General features: G+C 49.5%; 1 protein-coding gene across 1 annotated transcript in view; it reads left to right on the forward strand.

Annotated features, from left to right (window-relative positions):
- Positions 1–9,346, forward strand: part of TSC22D3 (TSC22 domain family member 3) — a 61,789-nt gene that overhangs the window by 44,587 nt on the left and 7,856 nt on the right. The gene's annotated exons all lie outside the window — the stretch shown is intronic.

Genomic DNA, 9,346 nt, shown 5'->3' on the forward strand with positions numbered 1-9,346 from the left:
GGCGCCCAACATAGTAGTAAGGGGCCCCATGGAACTCCAGCAGCAGGAGGGCACAGGTCGCCTGAGGGAACAGGCAGGAGGAAGGTACCAGTAAAGGAAGCAGGAAGGTTCTGAAGACAGACTCCTACTTCACAGTTTAGCCCTGGGGGCCAGCCATGCACCAACAGCATGATTGGTGACATTTTGTTTCAAAATACATGTTTACATTTGGTCTTTCCTTATACTAGATTATTATACTGAGTCTTTTGTTCCTTCCCTGGCCTGGTGTGTGAGTAGTTTGGACTTATTTGCAGTTACTTGAGGGGCCTTCCCAGAGTCTGGTCAAGCAGTTGCCCTTAAACAGTCAGCCAGTCCCTGAGTTGAAACACAGATCCATTCCATTCTGACATGCTAAGGGTCCCCCCCCCTCCGGGGGACTGAGATGGGAATCCTTTAATCAATGGAAAGAACCAGCCCCGACCCCAAGGGCTTCCCCACCCTGACCCTGAGAAGGTTCCCAGTTCCCCTGCAGCTGTGATGCAGAGGGTTCAGTGGGAAGGGACATTTCGTGCCTCGGATACCTGGAAATCGCCTTAAAACAAAGCAAAATGCCTAGCCAGAGACAGCCTGGAACTTTAGAATCACACACCAGGGTATCATATTTGGCCTCTGCCACTTACTAGCCTGGGGACCCTAGGCAAGTCACTTAACCCTTCTGAGCCTCTGTTTCCCCATCCACCAATTGGGCCTAATGATAATATGATACCCATCCCCCTACTGTCGATCCTCCAACTGCTGATAAGGTTCAAAAGGCTAATGTATATAATTACTCTAGCACAGTGCCTGCTAAGCTAGCAGTACACGGAGCCACTGATGTTATTATTTGGACCAGATGTGGCTTTGAGAGCTCCCAGTGATAGGTCAAGACCTAACAGCTGTCCATCCCCACCCGCTTATTGAATCAAGGTTTTCATATGTCAGGTTTGCTTAAAGCAAGGCCCACCTGCAGGGCATTCCCCGTGCTGGTGATTCATGGGTGGGATGTATTCCACCCACCTATTTTAAGCTGTTCTACATTTTCTTCCCCCTGTCATGGACATGTTTACACAGGGGAGGACAGTCCCAGTCAAAACAAGATGAAAATACACTGCTGGCTGGGAGCCCCAGGCTAACTGGTTTCAGGTCCTCTCCCAGCTGCCAACACCTCACAACAGGGCCACAGGGAGGAGTGGGGGGCTGTCCCCCCACCCTGCCCCCCCTCCATTGACCCGGCTCTGCCTGGTGTTAGGCGGTTGGCCATCACCTGGTCAGACCAGAATGGGTTTCAGGGAGGAGGTTCTGCCAGGCTTTTACAAGAGTATGAAGGAGGGGTGCGGAGGGGCAAGGGCTGGCCTGGCTAGCTCTGGTGTGAGTGTTGTGTCTGCTGCCAGGGCCGCCTGGTGCACAGGCAGAGAAGGCGACTGCCAACAGAGAGTGGCAGAAAATGGCCAAAGACAGCTTCCCCAGCAACCTGCCTTTCTGCCTGGCATTTCCCCCACTAGATTTCATTCCTTTGGGTTAATAGGAGGCTCTTGGGAAAAAGAAATTACCCCATGGGAGGGAGAACCCATCAACCCCTTATCAGCCAATGGAGCCTTCCTGGGGGTCAGTTTGTCACCTGTGCCAGCTTATTAATGAGTAAGTCGAACTTGAGGAGGGTGTGTCCAGGGAGGATGCCTTGACAAGCAAGCAAACAAAATCCCCTGGACAGGGAACATGGAAGTTAAATGTCCCCAGTAAGGCTCAGGCATATCCCTGCTCCTCACAGATTCTTCAGAACCATTTTCCCAAGGAGGGCAGGAGAAAACCATCTCCTTTGTCATAAACTCCACTGCTCTTAGAGTTTGCCCACTCAGGCAGTTTGGTTTCTTGACAGTGAGTCCAGGAATATGGGGGTACATCTGCCTGTCCCCTGAAAGCCCAAGGCCACCGGTCAGCCAGGACCCATTGTGAGGCCCCTTCCCAGGCAGCACCCCACCTGTCTATACTTAGCCAGCCTTCATCAGTTCTCCCAGAAGCCCCCCACTATTCAGAACCACACCAGGCAGGCCGTCATGTTCCTTCCCTGAAAAAAACTGAACATTTCCCCTTCTGAGAAAAACTTTTCATTTTAACAGGGATCCTCAGACTTCAAACCCAATGGTGACATTAACAGTGAGAATTTCCTTTATCTTGGTGGGTATCAGGGTATTTTTGATCAGGACAGGTGTGTGTGTGTGTGTGTGTGTGTGTGTGTGTGTGTGTGTGTGTCTGCCCCCATTTGCCCCCCCCCACCGCACCCACATCTTTCCAGTTAAATGGCTGTCACTGGCTCAGAATGAGGCCTGCTTGCCCCAAATCCCTCTTTGATGTTACTGCCAGCTGAGACTTGGCTGCCCTGCTCTTGGGCTTCATCACCCTCCACTGCTCCCTGTGGGTGCCCTGTTCCCAACTGACCCAACCCCCCTAGCTAAAGATGGAAACTGACCAAAGTCCTAGCGTTAGTGGAGAACCAGGAGCACACACTCGGGTGAATTATCCCTTTTTACTGAAAAGGTCTGGCCTCGGTTCCAGGTCATTAGTGGCCACTTACTCAATTAAATTGTGTTTGGGTTGGGTTTCCCAAGTATGTTTGATTTTCACTAGTCTTTCATGTTTTTAACTGCAGAATCGCTCTCAGACAGTGATTGTCCCCAAATTAAAGCATTAACAGAAGGCAAATTCATGAATTGGCCTATAGTTCCTCCCTGCGGGAACCATAAGCAAAGTTCTAACACTTATTCAAACCTTTTAGTTAGTTATAAAGTACATATTTACCATATTGAGACTGTGTGCCAGGTACTGTCCAGACTCTGAGGGTACAGTGCCCACTTCCGGTCATGGTCTTATCTGGCTGTGCCTTCAGTCCTGCTTGAAAGACAAGAGGTCCTGCCGACTACTGACTGCTTGTGCCATCGAAGAGACTCTCGAGGCCAAAATGTTATGCAAGTGACAAGTCCTGTGTACAGGGACAGATTGCCAAAGACCTCCAAGCAAATGAGTTAGCCTCTTGTCCCTCATGCTACCCCCTCCCCATAAGCAGTACCAATAACTTGTGAAACCTTGGAAACAAAAATTGAAACTGGGCACAAAGTTAGCAATGCCAGGCTTTGAAATCGCATTGATAGGGCTGCTTACCCAGTGAGCCATTTTGCCAGCAGTGTTTGGGGACCGGGACCCTTACTTATGGAGTGATCACGTGGCCCTTCTGACTTTCCGAAGAACACAGCTGTGTCACTGACAGGATAGCCACCAAGTCAGGAAACCTGGGCAAATATGTGTATATGTTACTGTCAAGACATTGTCAGTCTGCGAAAATAATACAATGATGTTATCTGTTTCCAGACTTTGAGGTGTCTATAAACGTATCCACCTTGTATGGTGTATATGTTGGGGAGGGAAGCATCGTTCCCATTTCATAAATGAGGAGCTGGCAGCACAGGGGGTTTAGAACCTTCCAAGCAGTCCCCCAGCTGGCTAGTGGCCAAAGTGGAAAAAGAGCTCTGGCCTCTTGACATAGTCTCTTCCTACTTGACCAAGTTCATGTAGAAAGCTGTGTTTCTGAGGGAGCACCTCCCTTGGCATGTGTATTAGGGCAGTCCCTCTCGATTCTTACCATTATTCTCTAAGGGCTCAGGACCCAGCTCTGTGGGCCAAGTCCATTATTGCAGCAGCCTATTGTTGGAGAGAAATCATCCGGTGATGTGACAGATGCCTCCAGATTACCTCCCCACTGTGCTCAGGCCCCAGTGCCCCAAGATGCCCAAGGAATAACTGTGAAACTCCTTTCTTCTCCTCTGCTGAGCTAGTAACTGTCTATACTTGGCCATTCCTCAGTTTCCATATTTACTTTAGCTCTCCTGAAAGTCTGTCAACAAACTCCACGGTATTATTAGTTTTAGCAAATAACAGGATGTCAGACCAGGATTCATTACTTTGCTGTTAGAGTTCTATCCTAGGACATAGGAGCCAGTGTTCATCTTATTTTTTAAGGTGTATGAGCTTTGGCAGGGAGCCTTCTTCAGGTAGGCAGGCTCACCGTACTCTACTCAGTCTATAGGCCTTTAAGCCTGCTCTGCCCACAAAGACCTGGGGCCCTTCTGTCTTTGCTTGGTGGTACAAAGTTGTCTGGAGGTAGATTTTTTAAAAAATCAATAAATACTTTGAATTTCCCATTTTTGTGCTTTCCCTTACGGTTCTGCTGTGGCCTTTAAAACAAGTCTGTGCTTGGTAAGGTGGCTTTGGAACTTAACATACATGTCGAGAAGGGCGGGGGCGAGGATGGTATTTTAAGCTGGCACCAAGAATTTCCAGGCTTTGGATCCAAAATATCTTTCTCTTCCAACCCCACCCTCTGCACTGCCTGTCTCAAGGAGCAAGAGAAGAGGTTAAAAGGGTCACTCTGTTGCTGACAGGCAACCAGGAAGTTCAAGCCTTGGGGGAAGCATAGCTTTTGTTTATTTAAGCCCCAAACCTAGCAGGCAGTATAAATTAAACATAAAAATAAAATAAAATACCAAAACACAGGCCAGGTGCGTACCACAGAGAGAGAGCATCTAATTCCCCTTCTGCCCTCCCTTGGAGATGAGCATGGTTGTGGAGATCCTAGTAACTCTTTGTAGTCAGCCCCAGCAGGCTCCTGAGGAGGGAATGAGTCACACCCCTCTAGCCTACCTCTGAACAGACCCACATTTGACCAGGTGGTGACAGGCACAGGGCTGGCGAAGAGCTGGCTTTTGTAGAAGGGAGGCAGGGCTGGTTAATTGACCAAACTGTGCTGTTGGAGAAAACTCAGCCCTTCCCTGTTCTCTCCCTCTCCCCGGGTTCTTCTCCCTTCCCACCCTGTGATGCCCACCCTCTGCGTCCCCAGCCTCTCAGGCAGAGTTCCCACCGACAGCTGTGAAGTGTCTTAGAAGCAATCTGTTCCTCATAACAGACAGGTGAAATTTGTCAGAGACTGGTTTATAAATTAGAGCAGGTTTGGGTTATCCTTCTTTTAGCAGTGCTCATTCATGTTCTGATCAAATTTTCAGGAGTTGACAAGGCAAGGGAAAGCAAGTGAAGGGCAAACAGACCTTAGGCCCAGAATATTCTGAACCCCATCATGGTGTATCACACAAAGTAACTCTTGGTGACCCTGACCCTCTGGGGACTCTTTGAGTAGACCCTGTCTTGGCTGTCACCTTTAGGCCAGTGGTTCCCAAAGGCAGTTCCATGGACTGGGACCAGAACAGCTGCATCCAAACCATCTGAAAATACCCTTCTGAAATACACTGAAATACACTATTGCACTGGATTTTCTAGGGCTGGATGGAGCCCAGGACATCCATATTCTTCACAAGCTCCCCCCAGGGTGATCCTGATATTAAGAACCTCATAAACGGGGGTGCCTGGGTGGCTCAGTCAGTTGAGCGTCCAACTTCGGCTCAAGTCATGATCTCATGGTTTAATCTCATGATCTCATGAGTTTGAGTCCCACGTCCGGCTTACTGCTGTCAGTGCAGAGCCCACTTTGGATCCTCTGTCTCCCTCTATCAAAAATAAATAAACATAAAAAAATAAGAACCTTGGGGCCCCTGGGTGGCTCAGTCAGTTAAGTGTCTGACTTGGGCTCAGGTCATGATCTCACAGCTTGTGAGTTTAAGCCCAGCGTCGGGCTTGCTGCTGTCAGCTAGGAGCCTGGAACCTGCCTCAGATTCTATGTCTCTCTCTTTCTCTGCCCCTCCCCTGCTCGTGCTCTGTCTCTCTGTCTGTCTCTCTGTCTCTCTCTTAAAAATAATCATTAAAAAATTAAAAAAAAAATAAAAACCTAATAAGGATCCATTTCTTTCCCTCTGCAGCCCACCAAGCAAGGTTTACCTGCTGTGTGTCCAGTTGTCTTCCAGTGCTGATCTGCCCCTGACCACTCTGTTGAAAGTAATATGAAAATTGAGTTCATACTTAAGTATGCATAACCGATCGTGGCAGAATGCGGCACTTTCCCAGGGCTTTTTCATGGAGAAAAAAAAAACCCTTTCTTAATTCCTCAAATTATGAAGTCCAGGAATGATCATTAGAACCCAAGAGTATGACTCAGATGGTGATGTCGTTAGGCAGTACAGCAGCTAGGTCAGGCAGACATCTTGTACTGAGAGGATTTTTTCTCAGTGCCCTTTAAATCACATTTCTCAGGTAACCAGTCACATAGCATCTGTGCTACGACCGGCTGTAGTTAGAATGGTCTTCTTCTAGGAGCCTGTGAGGATCGTTTCTTTGGCGTTCATATGATTGCGTACAAGCAGTGCTTGCTTTTATTTTTCTTTTAATTTAATGTGTGATCGACATCTTTGAAACCTGTGCACCTGGCAGCATGAGGGCTTCCTGTTCCTGGTGTACAGTGGGAGGCTTCAACTGGTTCCCCCTGTACCCATCTGACTGCCTCTCCATGCTTCTCCCAAGAACCCTATCACCTATGACTCTGCACAGCATGCAGCCAGCCCTGGATGTCAGGGAGAGCCAATGCTGCGTCTTTTTTTTAATGTTTATTTATTTATTTTTGAGAGAGAGAGAGAGAGTGCAGGGGAGGGCCAGAGAGTGAGTGAGAGAGAGAGAATCCAAAGCAGGCTCTGCACTGTCAGTGAAGAGCCCGATGCAGGGATTGAACTCAGAAACCATGAAATCATGACCTGAGCCAGAATCAAGAGTCAGACACAACTGACTGAGCCACCCAGGAGCCCCCAAAGCTGTGTCTTTTGATACACTGGCTTGGTCTAGAGTGTCCTGCCTTGCCATCTTGCCATGTCCTGTTGTCTTACTACTTATTTGCGGTCAGGAGGAAGCTGGCAATAGCCAAGAGAGAGACAGAGACAGAGACAGAAGATATGCATAATGTCCTTCTCCTGCCTATCTCTGTGAATTAGACTTGGTGAAAGGCTGAGAGAAATGTTTACATGGATGTGTGTGCCTCTGTGCTTCTCTTTCTTCCTGATAAGGTATGTATATTCCTTGTCAGCAATTCTCAAACCGAGCCGGGAGGCCTTCCTTAACCCTCCCAACAAACACTCTTTTGAGCTCCCGGGCACTGTTCCCATGACCAGGGTGGGGGCTGCCCAGGGAGGAGCTTTGCCTTGTATCTCTCCTTCCTTTCTCTGGTGTGAGTAGCATGTCCCCTGCCCCCTCCTGCCACTGGCCTCACCGAAGCTAGGCTGCCTCCTTTCCATCCAGGAACCTCCGAGGCTTCTGGGGGTAGCTGGAGAGTGGGGAGGCCCTTTGCAATCTGCAGAGCCCCTCTTCACAAGTCAGAGAATCCCACCACAGAGGATCAAGGAGCTACCTCAAGTGAGCCCTTGGTGAATAGCTCTGCTATGAGGTAAGCACGGGCCTGGGGCATACAATGCAAGAGCCTTGGGAGGCTCATAATGCTTGCCCATCGTGGCCCAGGAGCCCAAGCACCTAAAGAGGCTGGCATTATTACTGGCGTTTTGTTCCCCAGGAAGCCTGTACCACATCAAAGGTCACCCATTCTATAGCAGGGCCCAGAATGGAGCCAGGTGCTCCACCTTGGAGGCCCTGGCCTCTTCATTGGCTTCTTGTCGGCCGGCTCCACATCCCCAGTGAGATCCTCCTGGTTCTTGTCTTCCACGCATTACCAGTAGCCCTGAGTCCTTCATACACCACTCAAAGTAACCCTGGCAACCCATTCCAAGAAAAAATGGCTTGGAATTTTAGCTCTTGGGGCTGCTCCACAGAGCAGAAGGGACAGGGAGAGGCCCTGCCAGGGTCTCCCTGGCTCGGGTCGGCTGGTGGAGGGCTGGTGCAAACGTGAAGGGCGGCCACGTTCTTGCCGCTTTCTCTCCCAGCTCCTGAGCAGGTTGCAGTGGGCTAGGACTTCCCAGAGGGTGGGCTGTGACTGGGGGAGGGGAGGCCTTCCGCCTGCCTGAAGATGGTGCAGGCTTCGGAGGGTGAGCCTCCCAAGGTTAACCTTAACCAAGGTTAAGACCAAGAGGAGCTGGCCAAAGAAGGAAGACCGAGAAGTGGGCAGGTAGAGGTGATCCCCACACTAAACATGGACACCCTTCTCGGAAGGAAGGCAGTGGTAACTCAGAGAGCAAATATCTATGCTTTGTTTACAAACAAGGTTTACAAACTCCTTAGTTTACAAATGTTGAGGGTTAAGGAAGAGAATCTGAGTTAGAGGCACTGGCACTTAGGCTACAAGGTCAGAGCAGCTACGTAGGTCCGAAAGTCCAAGCTCTGCGGCAGCTGTGTTATCCCCGTCTAAATGGGCATGGCCCAACGGTCAGGGTGAGGAGAAAAAAAAGCACAGTCAATTCTGAGGAATGAAGTGATGCCTGGGGATGGCAGTGGTTGTGGCCCTCCTGAACCCCAAGCTACCCTTCCAGACACCCTCAAGTCCTGGGCTTTTTCCTGAAGCAGACATTTCACTAAGAAATAACCAAGTAGGGAGACTCCCGAATTTGCTGCAGGCCCAGGATATTCTGGAAGGAAGCACAATTTTTGACTGGTCAAAAATTTGTTTGGTTGTTTAAATCCCTCCCCCCAAAAAGGGCCTTAGGCTTTAAATAGGCATTCAGTCAATTTTGAATTGAATTGAGTTGAACTGACTTGAATTGAATGATAATGGCAACACAGAGAGGGAAAAGGAGGAGGAGGAGGAGATTCTATTGACTAAGGTTAATTTTGCAGTCTCTTTTTCAGGAACATCTATTTCATGCTAGGAGATGGGTAATGGGGAGGGTGGAAAATGAGAAGAGGGCTCAGAAAAATGATGGAGGTCAATTTTCCCAGCTGCGAGGCATAAGGGGAAAGGAGACAGGCATAAATATTAACACAAGGTTCATAAGATTTAAGATCACTGAAGCTAAACAGTGTTCCTGGCTAACGTTGGCCAATACTTCCAGTCTTTCCAAAACACCGGGAGGAACTGCCTCCCCTCAGAGTTAGCCGCCAAAGTTGGGGTGACCAAGATGATTCGATAAGAGCGCTTTTTGAACTCCTCTGAATGAGAGTGAGCAGGGAGGCCCGCCCTGTCAGAATGGGGTTTGGTTCTGCCTCTCATCCCTAGTGTCACTCAGAGATTGTTTGTGAAGCTCACATGGGACCCTGTCCCGGAGGGAGCTGAAAGGCACGATTCATTTGCTCCTGTCGTCATTTGGTGTCAGGGCTTGGCCCAAATCAGTGGTTAGAACTGCTTCTCCAAGAGAGTATCCATCTCCACCAGGACTCTCCTTGGGGTCCCTCCTACCATCGCCTTCTGCATCTGTGTTCTCGTGGGGGGGGGGGGGGGGGGGGGGGGGGGGGGGGGGGGGGG

Source organism: Herpailurus yagouaroundi, unplaced genomic scaffold (assembly GCF_014898765.1).
Source record: "Herpailurus yagouaroundi ecotype Mexico unplaced genomic scaffold, PumYag 67700, whole genome shotgun sequence".
NCBI lineage: Eukaryota > Metazoa > Chordata > Mammalia > Carnivora > Felidae > Herpailurus > Herpailurus yagouaroundi.